This window comes from Vigna umbellata, chromosome 7, assembly GCF_029865625.1.
Source record: "Vigna umbellata cultivar VRB3 chromosome 7, Vumbellata_1.0, whole genome shotgun sequence".
NCBI classification, from domain to species: Eukaryota; Viridiplantae; Streptophyta; class Magnoliopsida; order Fabales; family Fabaceae; genus Vigna; species Vigna umbellata.
The window spans coordinates 22,262,919-22,285,708 of NC_142171.1; the positions used below are offsets into that span (position 1 = coordinate 22,262,919).

At 34.7% G+C, this 22,790-nt stretch overlaps 1 pseudogene; it reads left to right on the forward strand.

Moving 5' to 3' along the window:
* The first annotated feature begins 16 nt into the window (after positions 1-16).
* On the forward strand, positions 17-3,680 carry LOC124830137 (uncharacterized; annotated as a pseudogene).
* The last annotated feature ends 19,110 nt before the right edge of the window (positions 3,681-22,790 follow it).

Sequence of the window (22,790 nt, forward strand, 5' to 3'; positions counted from 1 at the left end):
GGCATCTCAAGCACAAATGGTATATTATGTTGATGATGTGGTTAATGAAGGATGGAGTGTTGCTGTGCATTTAAAGCCAAGAGATTTGTATGAAATGGGAGAAGAGGTACAAGAAGAGTTATATGAAAACGAACCATACCAAGATCAAGAGTTGGAAAAATTTTATAGTAATGACAATGAATATGTTCAATTGGCTACAAACCATTTAGACGAGGATATCAATTAGTCAAATGTATGAGTTGAAAATATAATTAATAGTCATTTATTATTTTCAATGCATGTATAATTCACTCATGCTTGATTTCTTAAAGGTAAATGATATGTACCACATGTTTGATTTCTCAGTTTCAGGTTAAGAAGGAGAAGTTACCTTTTTGAATTGTGACTCTTTATTAGCTTGTTCTCTCATTTGGAAAGGTAATAAGATCCGAACTCATTTATATGTGTGATGTATTTGGCTGGGTGGCATAGATTATTAGGCGTAGGGTAGATATAATTTATTAGGCATTGCCAGAGAGCTTTCTGAAATTTATGACTAGGACACCACTGATTCACTACAGTACAAATTTATGACTAGGACACCAATTTTGAACTGAATGGAAGAGCCTCTATTAGTAATACCTTCTCCTCTAACTATAGTAGCAAAGGTAGGACATATACAGAGGGTTGTGTATTAAGAAAAGTTGATTTATAAAATACAAATTGAAAATTTAAAGGTATATATAGTAAACAAAATTTAGAAGTTAATTATTAGTTTATTCCTTAGTTCCAATAGCATTTTTAATTTAAATGAAATTTTATGAATAGCTTACAATTCAATAGTTATTTGAATATAATGGAAGTTAATTAAAGGTTATTTGAAATGCATATACTGCAGGTTTTTTTGCCTAATGCATTTCTTTCTTTTAATATGTAGCCATGCCAAAGGTCAAGCGATTCCGAAATCTACAAAAATCATCACCTCAAACTGAATCTTTAGGTACTTTACCATCAACAAATGATGCAGTGACTACTCCATTGATTGAAGAACAATCACCATCAACAAATCCTACAATGTCTGAATCAATTGAAGTACAACCAACAAATGAGACCTCATCACATGATTCATGGAACTCAACACAATCGATGTCCACAGAAAACACAGAGCAACCTACAACATCCAAAAAACATGTTGGGCGTGAATCTTCATCATATTGGAATGTCGATGCAATAGGTATATGTCATTTATTTTTTTTGCATGCATAATTTTTTAAATTTTACTTATGGTTGAAGAGTAAAAAACAAATAACTGTATGGAGTCTTTGGGTAGAATTGGGCGGAATCTGTTACAGGTATGCAACTTATGAGAGAATATTTGGAGGTTTGATAGAGAGAGTGTCCTGTAGCTGATAATATTGCCCTTTTGGCAAATCTATTTCAGTCTTATTCCTATTTGGTTGTATTTATTTACAGAGAACTATCTTTTCCACCTTTGTTGTTAGTGTCTCATACACATATATAATAATATCTACATTTTCTTGATTTTAATATAAACCTACATGCCTATGTCCAAAATTCAGATAATACAATCTAGCATTTGCAAACCAACAAGGGATTTGAGTCTAGTGGGAGGGGCTAATCCACAGACACTGACAAACATACTAGAGTTGTTCATAGCTTTAAATCATGTCTCAGATAACAATGCTTCTTATGCAAAATACATGAAAAAACCAAAAAATTAAAAAATAAAACAAAAGTTACAGTATTCTGAAAATACCTTGCATTCCGTCTGCCCTGATCTTTCTGCGTGTTCTTCTTTTTCTCCCGCATTCTCTTTCTTAGCCTTCATGTGGCGTTAATACATTTAAAACTCAATAAGTGAACATGTACATAAGATATTCTCAATCATAAAATGTTCAACAAATGTAACCCTTTAAATAATACTTCCAGTTTTTTATATTTTTTGCCTAGAAAATCCTTCACAACTTATAGCATGTATATTAAACTCCCTGTCTTCAATTATTTAGCATATAATACTTAACTGATGTTCATCTGCTTAACAACTTAACACCTAATGCAATCATACTAACACCTAATTATTGATGCTTAACTTAACTATTTCACACTTCATGCTACTATACCAATATTTGATTCGTAATAGTGCGATAGAAAGCGAAAACCAACGAGAGAGACCTGGTTATTCTCTCATAAGTTTTTTTATTGTTAAAGACCTACAAGGAGTTATGAAGAAAATAAAGGTGAAGGTCAGAGAAGTAAGTAACTTACCTCATGGACAACGCATCATTGTAGACTTTGATGAGGTAGGCATGGCTATAGGCGAAGGGCAAGGAGTACTTGCGGGTTATTGTGGGATATTGGCAACGGACGATAATTTATTTCCAATCAATTTTGAAAGGTGGTCTGGAAATACAGGCATCCCTAACACCTACTTTTTAGAATGATTTAAGGAAATATTACACGTATATATATCATTCATGTATTCAAATGCCCCACACTTACTTTTTACTCACTAACTATGTTTTCTTTTTTCAAAAGCTTCGATTTTGTTTTAAGACTACTGAAGCTATTGCCCAAAGATATTGCAAATTAACTATGGGTAAGAAGTGGGCTGCACATAGACAACGTTTATGGAATGAGTTCTATGATCCAACAAAAACAAAAGATCAAATCATATGTAATGTGCCGACCGGTATAGACAGAACTCAATGGGCTCATTTCGTTACCTATTGTCTAAAACCGGAGACAATGGTACAAGTTTCATTATTATTTTCATTGCTTTTGTGTATATTATTATTTTGATTGTTATGTCAACTTACAATTTTTTTTTTCATAGGATATTTGTAAAAAAAATAGAGAAAATCGCAAGAAGCAAGTAATTCCTCATACTGGTGGCTCTAAACCTATCTCAAGAAGAAGACATGAGATGGTAGTGAGATTAGCACATATGACGATTTTTAGTATTTTTCAAATTTACTATTTATTTTAACTTATCCTTTTATTTAGCTTTTGGATAGTGGAAAACTGCCTAGTCGTGGAATGTTATATATTGAAACTCATAAAAGAAAAGATGGCTCATTTGTAAATGAGGCGGCAAAGGCTATAGCGGTAAGTTTTACTATAATATGATATTTTCAACCATTATGCTTCAATATTTAGATCTTTAACTACAACTTGTTCTATGCCTACAGGAACAAATTGAAGTGGGTTTGAGTCAAAGCACTACTGATGAATCACAGGTTTCCCCTCATGATGTTGTTGGTAGAGTGTTAGGCCCAGAGCATTTTGGGAGAGTGCGATGCATGGGTTTGGGAGCAGCTCCTACTAACTCATTCAGAAATACAAGAATGCGACTTTCAGATTTAAGCATGGGTTCATCTAGTACTGCCACATCATCAGCATCTACTAATCAATGGGAACAAAAGTACATGAATTTAGAAGGTGCGCTGAAAGCATATATGATAATGAAGGAAGAAAAGATTCCTGATGAATTGGCTACCTTCTTTGATCCTCAACCACAAGTAAGATACTAAATAAGTATAATTAATATGCTTGATATACTGTAATAATATACCAATTTTGTTTTATGAGTACATGCAATTGATGTGGCTACCTTCTGATGAGACATTCACCTACATGTTAAATATACCAATTCTGTTTTATTACAGGGGAATAGAATGTGATGAACAGATGACAAAATCAAAACCACATCATAAAAACTAAAAATAGAGACACTTAGAGATGAAAGATATTTATGATTTAAAATATCTAGTAGTCGAGAAATGCAGTGATCAGTTCTTTAACCTCATAAGAAACACATAATTATAGAATTTGAAAGCTTGGGAATTACACAATTCTCGAGCTTGGGATAGGAAGTCTGTCACAACTGATATATGGAATTTGAAAGCTATAATTGATTAATTATTTCTAGCTTTTCGTTGGGTGGAGGGCCTACACCCTACAAATTCTGAATCCCTACTATTTGTATGTCTGTTATTTATGAGATGTGCATGCAAAATATGTAATGAGAGTACCATGCAAACTACAGCACAATGCATATCCCATATCAACTCTCCACTGTCATTCTGTAATGTTGTGCATTTCCCCTACTTCTGCTACTGCCAATAAAAGCCCTAATCAGTTGTCATTTCTGGCTGGCTAGGGAAAACCAAACCATACAAAACCTTCACATGCATTCTGAAACTGCCGAACAAGGGTCATTATAATCATTCTCTATTTCTTTGGTTTTTCATTGCTCCATGTTGAAACACCTGGAATTAACGATGAACCATTATGCATCCCCTTCACTAATAAAAAAGTATTAAAACTTTACACTCATGGTCCTTCCTTATTGGGAAACCTACCCATTTATTTCCCCTTTGTGATCATATCGATATTTTTATATAGTATAATATATGGTTGGCACAAAATATATTATTATATAAACAGCCTTTGGTTGGCGTGATCACTCTATATATGCAATCGATAATTACCATGATTCTTAGAGGATTTTGCATTCGTTATTGGAGACCCAGTTATATAATTTGAGTTATATTATATTATTTTGAAAGACTGAAATGTCAGAAAGACATATCTCCAAGAATATGGCTAGATGTTTTTGCAAGAAGGAAATTTACACAAGAAAAATGATTGGTTTTGGTCCCTGGAATCGCGAGGTTCAAACCATATTTAGCAGGGACAAAGCAGCTGAACCGATGAAAGTGGTTAATATAAAACTATTTGCTGCAATTGCTTGGAACATAGTTAGCTTTATTGATTGTTGCAATAAGATTTATATGCATAGTGTGAGAAGTATTGGTCCATTGCATTTTATATATGGTGTAAAGTAGTAACTGCAGTAGTCAAGGAAAATTTGAATAATGACTTTTAAAACTGAATTCTATTTGATTATTTTTTTATATATTATTTACAAAATGTGAGTACATGTAATTGAGTTTATTTTATTAATTTTTTTTTATATTATATCAACAAGCTCCTGATGCAAATGAGCCAGAGTCTCCTTTGGGTGCAAGACAATCATCTGATGGAAGTAACATTTAGGAAGTTTATGATATTGTTTTAGGATAAAACTATACCTAGTTTATTCTGAATTGAGTAACATTTCTTTCTTTGTAACTACTTTTGTAATGACATTACATTGACTTTTAGTCTATCTTGATGTGACTATAAAATTGTTTCTCAATTTATTTTTCTAAATTTCCTTCTATTCAGGGGCTTTTGTTGTATGATATCTTTTTTTAATCAAATGAATCATATTTGTTTGGTATTTAATAATTTTAGAAAAAAATTAAATTTATTTAATTTTGAAATTAATGGAAATAGATAGTTATTATATATTTTAATAATCATCAAACAAAAAACGATATTATATATTTTAATAATCATTAAACAAAAAAGTGACAAAAATATAAAGGAGGTTAAAAACCCCCTCAAAATAATAGTCAGTAATAGAGGATGTTTTTACCCTCCGCCGAAAAACCCCGGCAAATTGAATATATAGAGGAGGTTTTTACCCTCCGCAGAAAAACCCCCGCAAATTGAATATGATACCAGGGGGCGAAAAAAACCCCCGCAGATAATTTGTGGCGACTCAAACTGCGGGGGTTTGAAAAACCCCCGGAATTTATTTAGCGGAGGGTAAAAACCCTCGCAAATTGAAAAAAAAAAACCCCTCTAAATAAGCTTTTTTTTGTAGTGTTATTTTTGGTTCGGTTTAAATAAACTAAACTTTTTATACTTTTAGTACAGTTAACTAGTGTGAAATGTGTTTTTATTTTTTTAAGTCTGAGTCCTCATTTCCATTTTCTCCCAACGAAAACCCTACGCACTTCAAGACCTCCTTCTGATCTCTTCCAATGAAAACTCGACACAGTTCAACCCCTTCTCCATAGTGTACCGGCGTGACCGGTTTCGATTGGGAAGTGCCATGCACAGTGTACCGGTGTGGGGTTTGCGCTTTTAGCTTCTTTGGTGTTGTGTTCACACGCTTACTCTTGCCTTTCCTTCATCATCGCACACAAGAAGGCCTCCTTCAACAGACTCAAGTCTGGTGCGGAAAGGGTCTCAGTTTACATCGACATCTACAACCAAGGAACCTCGTACGCTCTGATCTACCATCAATTTTCCTTTTTACCTATTTTTAATTTTCATTGTGTGAGATCCCAATTGCCCTTTTCATGCATGTGGTCGTTCATGCCTGAATTAGAGTTTATGGAATTTTAATTTCGTGAATATTTGTTTGATCGTGTCTGTGCTACTTGGCTGCTGACGAATGTTTGTAAAAATTGGATATTTTTCCAGTAGACTCTCTAATAGGTTGATTTCAACTCTTCCCTTGCCCTCGTTTAAGCTTCCACTCTGATTCAATGAATGCAGTTGTGTCCGTGGTAATGTTTTTTTAATCTTATTTTTTCACTTTTATTCCAGGTCCTCCTGAATGCCTGTTTTTATATGATCGCATTTTTACTTCAGTTGCTAAATTTTCTTCTTTGGTAAATAGTCCTGTCCAAAATTTTAAGATTTCATTTCTCAAGATTTCTCTGTCATGACTTGTAATTGTATTGCTCTTCACTTGTTATTCCATTTGAATGTTTACTCTGAAATCCTTAATGATATTAATTTTCTAGTTAATTTTTTATATGGATATTCAATGTTTACCATGACCCTTTTACATCTGTTCTTCAATATTAACCACCCAGTCCAATGGTAGAAATTCTATAAATCCAGCACTTCATGGTTCATGCTTGATGCTGGTATGAGCATTTGGGAAATCGAAAAATGTAGTTAATTGAATTGTAGTGTGATAAACAAAAAAAGTAGTTAACTGAACTGTAATTGAACTAGAAAATAGTTCAGTTCAGATACTCTGAACTATTTCTTAGTTCAGTACAATTTTTCTAAACTGATTTATAGTTAACTGTAAATTTTTACAGTACAGTGCAGTACAAGACACTTTGCCCACCCCTGGAGAGAGGTGAGGAGAAATAGATACAAGTTGACTTGAGTGTTGTCTTTCATATTTGATTTTCTTGGGAATTCAAAAAGGTTAACTCATGTGTGAAGAATAAAGTGATTCAATTTGCATGTTCATAACAAAGTAATGCCTAAATGATTGATCTATGTCTAGTGCTACTCATTCTTTTGATCCAAATGCAAATATGAAATAAAATGATTCAGAACAAAGTCTTGGAATTAATCAATTTTGCCCAGGAGTGCAAAAGGATAAGTGTGGGGGTGTGATGAGTGCATATTTATGCTCACATTTATGCTTTAAATTCAAATTTTTGATAGGATAATTGTGCTTAAATGATTGATTTTAAGTGAATTTGTGATGATTGGAATTGTTGTGTTTGGGAATTAAAGAGACGTAAAAAGTGAGTTTTAGCGCATAAAATATTCTTGGATGTTCTTACGTTTATTTTTTGCAGCTGAAATTATAAGTTCTATTGGTCCAAATGGCAATTCAAGGCCTAAAATCAGATTTTATTTGGAAAATAATGTACAGATGGGCCAAACAGACAACTTTTACCATTGCACCTCCCAATTTCCCTACATACACCCCTTTTCTCTTAACCAGGCTCAATACTAAGCCAAACAGTAACCCTGTTCTAAATACACCTCCTAAATTTCCCTACCCATACCCCTCCTAAGCCAGACTTCACCAGATCGTGCCACGTGTCCAAATCCTCTCCACACAGATCTATCCAACCACATGCCGCCAAATCACCTTCCTTGCCACATCATCATCTTCTCAACAGAGAAACCCTAATTCCCAACCCTAGCCATCAACTATCGTCGCGCCATTCCGCCGCCGCAAGCTCCAACTTCGCTCCCTCACCGGACAGCCACTCGCGCCTCAACTCCAATGGTCGCCGCTTTCGAAACCCTTTAATCTGGCCACCACAGCGCCTAAACCATGGTAGTTTCTCCCTCGTCGTCATCTTCTTCTTCCTCGCGAGAGGCAAACACCATGTCGACCGCCAGACCATGAAGCGCATCGCCGCAGATTGCAACCTTCAATGCACATCACCATCACCACGGTCTCGCCGTCACCACCATGAACCACGAGTGCTCCACCTTCTCGGAACCCAATCGCGCATCTCAACCGCAATTCGTGAACTTCTCGCGAGTTCCACCTTCTTTGCACCGCCTCCATCATTGTCGCATAACTCCGGACTCCGCCACTTCCAGTAACTTGCACCTGCAAGGAGGAAAACCCAGAAAAACCAGATTCACAGAGGGCGAGCTCGAACAGCGGCGCAGGAAGAGACACAGGAGCTCCCTTTCCCCAATCTGAAACCCTAATTTTGGGTGGGAAAGGGGCTGACACGTGTCAGTCTCTCATTGACTGCGAAAAACTAATCAAACAAAATTGATTCTAGTCAACTAAGGGGTTCAGTTCCAATTTTGGGAAATTTAGTTGCGGCTAAAGTGCAGAATGGGAAATTTCAGGGCATGTGTGCAATTCATTTAATTCATTCATTCTCTCATACTCCTCTCACTTTTCTTTCATCTTGTATTCAACTCCATTCATGGAGAGCTAAGCATCTATGGCTATTTTGTTGTAATTCCATTATGGATTCTAAGGTTAGATTGAGTAAATGCAATTGTTTATTTTGATTATTGATTTAAGTTGTTCTCTCTCTATGTCTTTCATCTCTCTATCAAATTAAAAGCAAAGAATTTTGCATCATAATGTGTTTGAATCTACATGCATATTGATTATATGAGTTCTAGGGTTCTAGGTTTAATTGAGAATCTACTTTCATTTAATTTAGGAACTTTCATATGATTAATTGGTTTTTACTATCAATTGAGAATGTACTTTGGTTGGTAGTAATAATTTCAACTATAATCAATTGAGAATTTACTTTGATTGATTAACTTTTAACTTGGTTAGGAGATTTAAGAATAGACATGATTAAACACAATAGAATTTGAATGAGAATGTACTTTGATTGAATTTATTGTGAATAATCTAGAAAGATTTTGCATTTGATTGAGAAATTACTTTTGTTAAATGCATGATTGCCCTCAAATTAATTGAGAATGTACTTTAATTAATTTGAAACTTAAACAATAATCAATTGAACAATTATCCGTGAATAACCGTTGACGAATCTATCTTGGAAAAGCAGTGGAATTAGCCTATTTAATCGTAACTGTTTTTAAGTTTCTTATTTGTTCTTTAAACATTCTTCAAACATTACTTTTATCCATAAGCATTGCATAACATTCGTAAGAGTCAGATATTCAAAAGTAATTTTGTGTTCGTTGGGAGACGACTCAGGGTTACTTTAGCCCTATCTACCTTCTTGAATACTACTTGGCAATACTGAAGTTTCCTTAAAAAGTAGTATTAATTTGATAGCTTCAACGACAGCCTATCAAAAGGTTAGAGTGGTTCTCTTCAAGTTGGCTGAGCAGATCACTGCCGGTTGGTTTGTTGAAGGAAGGTTCTTTCTATTCTTATTTGTATTTCGTCATATTGTAAATCTGTGAACAATATTTTAGTGAAAAGGTTAATCACTATTTATAGTGATTAACAACTGGATGTAAAATCTTTTGATTCGAACTAGGATAAAAATTTTTTGTATGATTTTTCTACTCCATACACTCTCTATATTTTCTGCTCATCAACTATTTGATAATATCTTTGTAAGAAAATTAAAGGATCCATTTTAATTGACCGAACACGCTTATTGTTATTTTATTTCACTGTGCGACTCGACGATATTGATTGCTGGTAGCTACAATTAGTATTAGAGCTTGCTTTGGTATTCTTTCAAATTTTAGAAAATGGTCAGTCATCAAAATCAAGTATATGCCAAGGGTGCTTCTATTAACAGATCACCACTTTTTACTAGTGATAGCTATGCATTTTGGAAAGTCATAATGGAAATTTTCATGGGGTCTGTTGACAAAGGCATCTGAGAAGCTGTACTAAATGGTCCCTATATTTCAAAAAGTATTGTTGATGGTGTAGAAGTAGAAAAACCACATTTTAACTGGACCGCTGAAGAAAAGAGAAGAGCCCAATTTGATATTAAGACTCGTAATATTATTTCATCTATTGTTGTACTTGATGAATTTTATAGAATCTCTATTTGTAAGACAACATAGGAAATGTGGGAGGTCCTCAAAGTCACACATGAGGGTACTGATGAAGTGAAATGCGCAAGGAAGAACAAGCTCATCCAAGAGTATGAGATGTTTAGGATGGACCCTGGTGAAATAATTTATGACGTCCAAAAGTGCCTCACTCACATTGTGAACCATTTGACAGGGTTGGGTAAGAATTTTAATATTGATGAATTAAATGTAAAAAATTTGAAATCATTGGACAAGTCTTGGCAACGAAAGGTGACTGCCATCTCAGAGTCACAAAACCTCTCTCAAATGTTAATGGCTATTCTCTTTGGAAACTGATGAGTGCATATTTATGCCCACATTTATGCTCTAAAATTAAATTTTTGATGAAATTCATGTGTTTGAATGATTCATTTAAAGAGGATTTGTGATGATTTGATATATTGTGTTCGGAATTAAAAGGGACTTAAAAAGTGATTTTAATTGCATAAATTATTCTTGGAAATTCTTACGTTTATTTGTGCAGCTGAAATTATAAGTTCTATTGGTCCAAATGGCAATTCAAGGCCCAAAATCAGGTTTTATTTGGAAAATAATGTACAAATGGGCCAAATAGGTGAACTTTACCATTGTACCTCCTAAACTTCCTACATACACTCCTATTTCTGAAACAGGCCAACAACCAAGCCCATACACTAAGCATTTTTCACCTATACCCCCTAAAATTCTTGTTCCTACCCTTCCTAAGCCAAACTCCACCAGATTCTGCCACGTGTCCAAATTCTCTACCCACACATCTGACCATCAAGAAGTTGCCATGTCATTAATCCTCTGCACACCAAATTAACCAATCAGTTGTTGCAACGTCACCACCCTTGACACCTCATCATCTTCTCCAAACAGAAACCCTACTTTCATCATCCTCACCTAACCCTAGTCGTCACTGCCGTGTCGCCGTCATCACGCACAGTCGTCGTCGCACAGCAACCACCGTCACCAATACAGAGTTTGTTCGTGTCGTCCCCACATGTATCGCCACTACCATTTCGACATCCTTCAACACCTCCATTCGAAGCCGACAAAACCGTCGCGTCGCCAGCTTCTTCCACGCACAGCCACCACCATTCACGCTCATCACCATTAAGACCAGACGTGAGTTCTCCATGACCGTCGCAACACCACGCTTCTCGCGACCTTCTTCCACAGCCACCGTCATCTTCGTCGCGGGTTCGCCAACCACGAACCACCCATCATCTTCACTATAACACCACCGCAAAACCCAAAAACCCAGTAACGTGCCGCAAGCTTCTCGGAACTGAATCACACCTTCATCAACGCCAATCTCCATCCACCATCACCGTAGCACCATGGGAACCTGCACCAAAGTCAAACCTGCAAGAAAAGAAACCAAACAATTTAGCAAGCCGAAGCCTCCATGCTCTCGCGCAGAGAAGAGTGCATTCTCTCTTTCGCGGCAACGGCAAGCCCTTTCCCCAATCTACAAAACCCTAATTTTGGGTGGGAAAGTGGCTGACACGTGGCGAGCTCCCATTGCCACAACCATATGAGTTAAAGCTTGTCAACAAGCCTTCTCTGGTCAAAGTCTGGTCAAACAGGGACTTTTGGTGCAATTTTGGGAAATTTAGAAGGGGCTAACGTGCAGATAGAATAAATTTCAGGGCATTTGTGCAATTTTGAAAAGTCAGAAAAGCAAAAGGATAAAATTCAGTTGTTGAATTAATTTAATTTTGGAATATCAACAGAAAATATCTTCCAAATAATGTTATAATTATCTAAATCTTTTAGTTATTTGGAATATATAAGATAAAAGATTTTGTCAACTGAATATTCAGAGTCGAAGCCTAATCAAGCCCTATATAAAGAGACCTAGAGGGACTTGACTTCATTCATTCTCTCATACTCCTCTCACTTTTCTTTCATCCTGTATTCAACCCCATTCATGGAGAGCTAAGCATCTAGGGCTATTCTGTTGTAATTCCATGATGGATTTTGAGGTTACGTTCAGTTAATGCAATTGTTTATTTTGATTATTGATTTAAGTTGTTCTCTCTCTATGTCTTTCATCTCTCTATCTTGTTAAAAGTAAAGATTTTTGCATCATAATGTGTTTGAATCTACATGCATATTGATTATATGAGTTCTAGGATTTCTAGGTTTAATTTAGGAACTTTCATATGATTAAATGGTTTTTACTATCAATTGAGAATGTACTTTGGTTGGTAGTAATAATTTCAACTATAATCAATTGAGAATTTACTTTGATTGATTAACTTTTAACTTGGTTAGGAGATTTAAGAATAGACATGATTAAACACAATAGAATTTGATTGAGAATGTACTTTGGTTGAATTTATTGTGAATAATCTAGAAAGGTTTTGCATTTGATTGAGAATTTACTTTGGTGAAATGCATGATCGCCATCAAATTAATTAAGAATGTACTTTAATTAATTTCAAACTTAAATAATAATCAATTGAACAATTATTTGTGAATAACCGATGATGAATCTATCTTGGAAAAGTAGTGGAAGTAGCCTATTTAATCATAACTATTTTTAGGTTTCTTATTTGTTATTTCAACATTCTCCAAACATTACTTTTATTCTTATTGCATTGCATTCATAAGATTGAAATATTGAAAGGCAATTCCGTATTCATTGGGAGATGACTCAGGGTTACTTTAACACTATCTACTTTCTTAAATACTAGTTGGCAATACTAAAGTTAACTTAAAAAGTAGTATTAATTTGATAGCTTCAACGACAACGTATCAGAAAGCTTCGTAAGCATGAGCTTGAGCTAAACAGATTGACTGCATAATAGGATCAAGGAAAGAGGAAACCCTTAGCCTTTAAATCTGAAATTTCAAAAGGAAAGAGTTCAAGAAGAATCGACAACGATGACGCTAATGATGAGAAAAACATGAGCCTCATGATAAAGAAATTTCCCAAATTCATGAGAGCAAAAGGAAAGGATAAATTTCATGGAGAAAGAAAGGAAACTCAAGGATCTCCATCAAGCATCAAGTGTTATGGATGTGGAGAAAGAGGACATGTAAAGACTGACGGTCCTAAAAACAAAAGAAGTGAAGAAAAGAAGGAAAGGAAATTTCCCAAGAAGAAGAAGGCTTACATAGCGTAGGAAGAAAATGCTTCTAGTTCTTCAAGTTCAAGTGAATTAGATGAAGAAGCAAACTTATGGACATAATATCGTTTGGCTTGTGTTTGACGTTATTTAGTCTTTAATTGTTTTTGGCCTGTGTTCCAACTCCGTTTGATCTTCAACTGTATTCAGCCAATGATTGTCCTGTGTTCGGCTTTGTTCGCTCTTCAATTGTTAGTGATCGTTCGGTCTTTAACTACTATACACCGTTCAGTTTTCCTCATAGACCAACATACACGAATCCTTTCAAACTTAATAGAGCAAGAATCTTCATATTCTTCACTTTGTAGCATCGTCAAAATCATTATCCTCAAGACACCAATGCTCCTCATTGGTAACAATCTCCCCCTTTTTTATGATGATAAAAAATTTCCTGTTTAAAAGCGTTTTTGAATAGCTGCACAAATTTCAAACTTACAAACAGGATAGTAGTAACTACACTAGAAGTTTGTCTCCCCCTTTTTTATCATAAGCAAAATGTAAGTAAGGATACTGCCCCTCAAAATGTTCTCCCCCACAATAATACAATGTATTCATTATATTAGGACAAGAAAGGATTATATTTATTTTTAGGGAAAATGTCATTACAGCATAAGGGAAATACAGAAACAACAAAATTATCACACTAATTGAAAACAAACAAACACACAACCTAATTTTAGAATTCTGGACTAGGTGGTCTTTCTAGAGGTGGAAGATTGAGACGATTTTCAATGCTGCCAAGACGAGTGTCAAAATCTCCAAACTTCTCAATCACATATTCTTTATGAGTTTGTTGTCATTCAATGATTTCATCAAAACGAGATTGATGAGCAAGACTCATGTCCTCCAATTGTTTAGATAGATATGATGATGAAGGCATTTGAGAGGGACCAGTATCAGAAGGAGCAACAACTCTTACGGGTTTAGTCATGTCAGCATCCATATCAACATCTTCATCATCCTAGTGTTCGTCATCTTTGTGAATAATTACATGCCCGCGGGCAACAAAACCCATTTGACGAAACGTTGTCTCCCCAATTTCAGTGTCAGTTGTTTGGATGGCTTGGGTGATCTCTCCTTCTATACTAACTCCTTTGTATTCAAGAATCCTAAAGATGAGAAGAGCGTGGGGAAGATGATAGGCATGATATTTTTTGGCTTTCAGCATAGTATCTGAGATGAGTGTAGGCCAATCGATATGGATATTATTTAAACTCCCATAAAGAAGAAGAAGATCATGCTCCGAACATTGAGCATCATTTGTCGCACAGGGGCAGAAAAACCATACTATCAGATAATGAATTAAACGTTCTTCTACCTTGAAGTCAACCATCAACAGTTCACGGAGACTGGTATGATGTTGAGGATGTCACAGAAAGGATTGAAAGGCTAACAAGCGATTAAAGTCCGTGACCTTAAGATGAACTTTGACTGCATCCTTCCAAATGGTTAGTTGTGCCACGTTTGTCCATATATCGTCATCTAGAATAATTGGGACCCCCTTCACCTTGGTTGTTACAATTCCATCGCGATACTTTAGGTTGAAGTAGAACACTCTGATGAGATCAGGATATATGTAGTCATTTTGTTCTACTAGATGAGAGAGACCTTGAGCGCTAAATAAATCAGTGAGTTGGAAGCCATAGAATCAGTAGAAATCCAACCTGATGAATTTAACAGTTATGATTTGACTTTCCTACCAAAAGTTGGCAAAATCTGCATGCTTTACTTGATCAAAAATCCATCCTTCAATGGATGCGGGGCGAGGAGCACGAGATCTGGATGAAGAAGCCATAGAATCGATGGAAATCCAACCTGATGAATTTAACGGCCATGATTTGACGTTCCTACCAAAAGTTGGCAAAATCTGCATGCTTTACTTGATCGAAAATCCATCCTTCAATGGATGCGGGGCGAGGAGCACGGGTTCTGGATGAAGAACTCCATCAGTTCGTCTGCGAGGCCTTCTTGAATCAGCCATGGAAAAATGAGAAAAGATGGGATATATGAAGAAAGATGAAGGTAGGAGATTTGATGCAAATCTGAGTTGGGCAAAGTTTTGGGTGCAAAGGAGTGTCTGTTAATCAATTATGAGGGGTGATTTATAGGAAAAAGTGAAAAACTAGCCGTTTATGGCCATTTTAGAACGTTGCAACGACTCTATTTTTGAAACTGCACTCGTGATAATCGATTATTTCATCAAAAATTTATTCCCAGAAATTCAATGATAATTGATTATTGATCGAGTTAATTGATTATATGTTCATGAATACCTAGATTTGAAGAGCGAGTTAGGATAATCGATTATTGCCTCATAATAATCAATTATATGCGAACTAAAACCTTTTCCAAATGCTCGAAATAATCGATTATATCCCAATAATAATCGATTAAATACGCTAGGAGTACGAAAAACTTGAAAAAGTCATGAATCTTAACTCTAAGACATATCTATTACTCCTGACGCTCTTCTAAGATCATAGAACCTATCCTTAGGTAATGCCTTGGTGAAAATGTCTACTAATTGATGTATTAATATACTCTTTTGTGCAATCACCCTTTTGGATGTGGTCTCTTAAGAAGTGATGTCTTATCTCTTTATGTTTAGTTCTAGAGTGCATTATAGGGTTCTTGGTTAGGTTTATGGCACTAGTGTTTTCATATTTAAGAGGAATGTGATCAAGGAAGATATCAAAATCTTCCAATTGTTGTATCATCCATAAGATTTGGGCACAACAGTTTCCTGCAACATTATATTATGCTTCGGTGGTAGACAAAGTTACATACACTTATTTCTTTGAGTGCCAAGACACTAAAGAGCAGCCTAGAAAATTACAAGTACCACTAGTACTTTTCCTATCTATTTTACAGCCTCCATAATATGCATCAGAATAACCTATAAAACTAGGAGTTGCATCAGAAGGATACGAAAGCCCAAAAGAAGTAGTTACTTTAAGGTACTTTAAGATTCTCTTAACAGTTGTTAGGTGGGATTCCTTAGGATTGGTTTGATATATAGAACACACACAAACACTCTGCATAATGTTTGTTCTACTAGCAGTCAGATACAACAGAGATCCTATCATCCTCTAAACATAATTTGATTCACTTCTTCTCTAGATTCATCTTTATCTAAGTAACAAGAAGTTTCCATAGTGGTGTTGGCTTCTTTACAAGTATCCATTCCAAACTTCTTAAGTAATTCTCTACAATATTTTGTTTGGGAGACAAATATTCCTCCTTCCATTTCCTTTATTTGTAGTCCTAAGAAGAAATTAAGTTCACCCATCATAGACATCTCAAACACACCTTGCATTATATTTGCAAATCCCTCATATAATGAATCCTCATTAGATCCAAATATAATATCATCCACATACACTTGAACAACCAAATATGGTTTCCTACTTTCTTAATGAATAAGGTTGAATCAACCTTCCCTCTAGAAAACTCATTTTCAATCAAGAAGGTACTAAGTCTTTCATACCAAGACCTAGGTGTTTGTTCAAGGTCATACAATGCCTTTTTCAGTTTATATACATGATCAGGAAATTTAAAATCTTCAAATTCAGGAGGTTGACTAACCATACCTCCTCTTTTATGAAGCCATTCAGAAAAGCACTTTTTACATCCATTTGGTGCAATTTAAATTTCATCAATGATGCATAAGCAAGTAAAAGTATAATTGCGTCTAACCAAGCTACTGGGGCATAAGGCTCATCATAATCTATACCTTCCTCTTCACAGTAGCCCTTTTCAACTAGCCTTGCCTTACTCTTTGTGATCTTTCCATCTTCATCTAGCTTGTTTCTGAACACCGATTTTGTTCCAATGACTTGATAATCCTCCTTTCTAGGAATGAGTTCCCAAACGTCATTCCTTTTAAATTGGTTTAGCTCTTCTTGCATAGCAATGCACCACTTGTCATCTTGAACAACTTCTTTTATGTTCTTGGGTTCTATTTGAGACACAAAAGCTACTGTTAGGCAAAAATTATTTAAATTACGTCTAGTAGAGTTACCTCTTTTGATGTCTCCAATGATGTTGTCCAAGGAGACACCACGAGGTTGTTGGTAGCTCTTAGGATCCACTTCTTGATTTTGTGTTTCTCTATCATTGTTTTCATTTATGTAATCCTCATCGCCTGCAATAGGTTTGTTCGACTCAAGAGGGTTTACCTTAAGGTCCATAATTTCATCAAAGACAACATGCATTGACTACTCAATTATTAAAGTTCTTCTATTAAACACCCTATATTCTTTGCTAGTTAATGAATAACCTAAGAAGATAACTTCATCAGATTTAGCATCAACTTTTCCTAGATTATCTTTACCATTATTCAATACAACGCATTTGCATCCAAAAAATTCTTAAATTAGACACATTTGGTTTTCTTCCTTTAAAAGGTCCATAAGGAGTTAACTTGAGAATCAGTCTAATAAGCATCCTATTCAGCACATAACACATAATACTTACTGCATCAACCCAAAAATATTTAGGTACATTGCATTCATTTAAAAGAGTTCTAACTAATTCTTCTAATGATTTATTTCCTTTCAACAACCCCATTTTGTTGGGGAGTTCTAGGAGCAGAAAAATTATGAGTTATTCCATACTCATCACAAAACTTTTCAAAAGATTCATTTTGAAATTCACCACCGTGATCACTTCTTAAAGTTTTGATTTTCAAGTCCTTTTCATTTTGAACATGTTTTACAAAAGTTTTGAATGGTTTAAAATCTTCACTTTTCAAGGTCAAAAAGAATGTTAAGTAAATCTAAAATAGTCATGAACAGTCATAAGTGCATAATAGTTTCCTCCAAAACTCTTAATTATAGATGGACCAAAAGAGTCCATGTGCAAAAGTTCCAACGGTTTTGATGTAGAGATCATGCTTTTGGACGAAAAAGATGATTTTATTTGTTTTCCTTTTTGACATGCAAAACATAATTGTCTTTTTCAAATTTTATCTTAGGCAAACCAATTACAAGATCTTTAGAAATCAATTTACTTAGATGTTGCATATGAATGTGTGCAGCTCTTTTATGCCATAGCCAAGGATTTTCCTCTTTTGTAACTAAACATGTTATGTTGTGACTAGATGCACTTTCAATGTCAATCAAATAAATATTATTATTCCTAACACCTTGTAAAGAAATATTAGTAGAACTTTTAAAATAAACAGTACATTTATCACTTTCAAAAGTTACCTTGAGACCTTTGTCACATAATTGACTTATGCTTAGGAGATTGTTGTTTGAGACCTTCAACATATAACATGTATTTTACGGTCAAAGTGTTTCCTCCTCCAATGTCTCTGGTTCCTATAATTCTTCCTTTGTTGTTATCCCCATATGTCATAAATCCTTGCTTTTTCTTCTCAAAAGATATGAACCTCTTTTTTGTCACCGGTCATGTGTCTTGAACCACTACTGTCAAGATACCACAATGACTTTTTTGACTATGTAGGCTCCTACAAAACAAATTTAAGAAAGAATTTAGGTCCCCAATCTCATTATGGGTCCTTGGGGTTAATACATGCAAGCAAGCATCACTTCACAACTTTAACACATGCATATTTTCCAGTTGGAACTACAAAATGTTTAATTGTGCATTTGTTAGAAGTATGACCATGCTTCATGCAATAGAAACAACAAATATCATGCACCTTATTTTTCACAAAAGTCCCTTTTTCAACCCAAACTCTACGAGTTCTCTTAACTTTAGACTTCTTATGATGATGTAAGTTCTTGTTTTTAACATTGCATTTTCTAAAATTATTTTGAACATATGAGTTAGTCTTGGTTGCATTTGCAAGTAAGTTTTCAAGTATGTCAATATCAAACATGTGACTCTTACAAGATAAACATTCAACAGGTTGTTCATTTGCATTACATTCAGACAATTTAGTTTCAAGATTACTAACTTTATTTCTTAATACTACTTCTTCATCTAATGCTTTTTCATATTTCAATATTAATTCATGATGTTCTTTCTTAAGCTTTTTATGAGCAACATCAAGTTTCTCATATTCATTCATCAATTAAAAGAAGGCTTTTTGTTAATCTAATTCACTAGACTCAAAGCTAGAATCACTTACTTGACTTCCATCATCTTCTGAGTCCGCCATTATACACCTCCCTAAGTTTCCTGTTCATAACCCTCCTAAGCCAAACTCCACCAAATTATGCAACGTGCCCAAATCCTCTACACATAGATCTAACCATTAAGAAAATATCACGTCATTAATCCTCTACATACCAAATAGACCAACCACATTGCCACATCATTCCCCTCTCCCACATCATCATCTTCTTCCCAAAAACCCTAATTCCCAAATGCAACCCTAGCCGCCGCGGACGCGCCGTCAACTATCTCCTCCGCTGCTTTGTCCTCCACCGACGATCAACCTTGTTGCACTGCTCCGCCACCATTGCGCGACCACCCTCATTCATTCATTCATTCATTCACTACTTCTCTCACTCCATTCATTCATTCACTCACTACTTCTCTCACTTTCCTTTCATCTTGTATTCAACTCCATTCCTCGAGAGTTAAGCATCTAGGGCTATTCTGCTGTAATTTCGTTATGGATTCTGAGGTTAGATTGAGTTAATGCAATTGTTTATTTTGATTATTGATTTAAGTTGTTCTCTCTCTATGTCTTTCATCTCTCTGTCACATTAAAAGCAAATACTTTTGCATCATAATGTATTTGAATCTACATGCATATTGATTATATGAGTTCTAGGGTTTCTAGGTTTAATTGAGAATCTACTTTGATTTAATTTAGGAACTTTCATATGATTAATTAGTTTTTACTATCAATTGAGAATGTACTTTGATTGGTAGTAATAATTTGAACTATAATCAATTGAGAATTTACTTTGATTGATTAGTTTTTAATTTGGTTAGGCGATTTAAGAATAGACATGATTAAACACAATAGGATTTGATTGAGAATGTACTTTGGTTGAATTCATTTTGAATAATCTAGAAAGGTTTTGTATTTGATTGAGAATTTACTTTGGTTAAATGCATGATCGCCCTCAAATTAATTAAGAATGTACTTCAATTAATTTGAAACTTAAATAATAATCAATTGAACAATTATCTGTGAATAACCGATGATGAAGCTATCTTGGAAAAGTAGTGGAATTAGCCTATTTCATTATAATCATTTTTAAGTTTCTTATTTGTTATTTAAACCTTCTCCAAACATCATTTTTATTCTTGAACATTGCATCATTGCATGCATAAGATTCAAATACTAAAAGGCAATTCCGTATTCGTTGGGAGCCGCTCCTTGTCTGTGCCCCCTGCACCATGCTTCTTGCACCGGCGTCACTCCCCGCCCGGGTGTCACATGCCCACCAGCTTCCGCTCTGGTTCGTCCTCGAACCACACCGTACTGGGAGAGGCTAGGCTCTGATACCATCTGTAACGTCCCGGCAACTCACAGGGACCGTTGACTGCCCCCACAGACCACCACGAGGCTTTCCAGTGTGCTTTGTCCTCACTCGCACACTTTCTGGGAATGCTTCTTGCCAGTGTGATATAAGTAGCCAAATCAATTCCTTTAAGCTATCTTTCAACTATATAGTCCCATACCTACACAGTCTCCAGATCCCTCTCATTCCGGTGTATGTTCGATTCATCCATGTACCCCTTCCACCCGAAGCTGCCAGGAGCTGCTCCTTGTCTGTGCCCCCTACACCATGCTTCTTGCACCGGCGTCACTCCCCGCCCTCGTCTCCGTGCCCGGGTGTCACATATTTCATCATATTGTAAATCATTGAACAATATTTTAGTGAAAAGTTTAATCGGTATTTATAGTGATTAACGACTGGACGTAGAATTTTTTGATTCGAACCAGGATAAAAATCATTTGTGTGATTTTTCTACTCCATACACTTCTCTATATTTTTTGCACATCAACTGTTTGATAATATCTTTGTAATAAAATTAAGGTTTAATCCTTTCAAACATCCCTATTTTTGTAGGATCATCTCAAGTAGGTCCTCGTATTGTAAATGTTCTCGATTAGGTCCCTTATTGTGAAAAATTGAAGCAATTTAGTCCTCGCCGTTAGTTCCATACTAACACCGTTAAAGGGGGTGACACGTGTCAGTTCATGATTTTTTTGAATTTTTTAATTATATTTTTATTTTTTATTTTATTTTTTATTTTTCTAAAAGTAAAATTTAAAAATGCCACGTGCCAAACTGATAGTGTGCCACGTGGCAATGGCAGTGTGACATGGCACTGACAGTGCCACGTGTCATTGTCAGGCCACGTGTCATTGCATTAGTCTCAATTTGGTCCCTGTATTTTTATTATGTTGCAATTTGATCCCTATATTTTTATTTTGTCTCAATTTAGTCTTAATTTTAAAAATTATACAATTTTTTCCCTCCTCAAATTCAAACAAAATTTAAATTGTATATAAATCTTAACAAATATTTTTATCAAAATTGATATTTTTAATAAATATTTTTAACAAGATTAAGATTAAGTTTAATTATATTTATATTTACTTAATCATATAAATGTTAATTATGTTATTTAAATATATCTATAAGGGTTTAAAAAAAATGTGACATAACATGCTGGTGTGAATTTTTGTAGTGAAAGTTTCCATGGAAAATCATGAAAAAAGAAACTACCTTTAACTACCGTTGTCACGAAAACTTTCTCCAATTTTTTATTGAAAAAAAAGTAAAATTTCACATTAATAATTTGTTCAACGAGCTAACTCATTTGAAAAATTCACACCCACATGTTATGTCACTGTTTTAAACCCTTATAGGTATAAATAACATAATTAACATTTATATGATTAAGTAAATATAAATATAATTAAACTTAATATTGTTAAAAATATTTATTAAAAATATCAATTTTCATAAAAATATTTATTAAGATTTATATACAATTTAAACTTTGTTTGAATTTGAGGAGGGAAAAATTGTTTAATTTTTAAAATTAAGACTAAATTGAGACAAAATAAAAATACATGGATCAAATTGAGACACAATAAAAATACAGGGACCAAATTGAGACTAATGCAATGACACTTGGCCTGACAATGACACATGGCATTGTCAGTGCCATGTCACACTCTCATTGCCACGTGGCACACTATCACTTTGACACGTGACATTTTTAAATTTTACTTTTAAAAAAATAAAAAATAAAAATAAAAATAATAAAAATATAATTCAAAAATTCAAAAAAATCACGAACTAACACGTGTCACCCCCTTTAATGGTGTTAGTATGAAACTAACGGCGAGGCCTAAATTGATTCAATTTTTCACAATAAGGGACCTAATTGAGAACATTTACAATACGAGGACCTACTTGAGACGATCCTACAAAAATAGGGATATTTGAAAGGATTAAACCTAAAATTAAAGGAACCATTTTAATTGACTGAACATTCTTATCTACACAACTTGCCGATACCGATATTTGATACCAACACTTTATTTTTATATTTTCACAGGTAGAGTAGTCT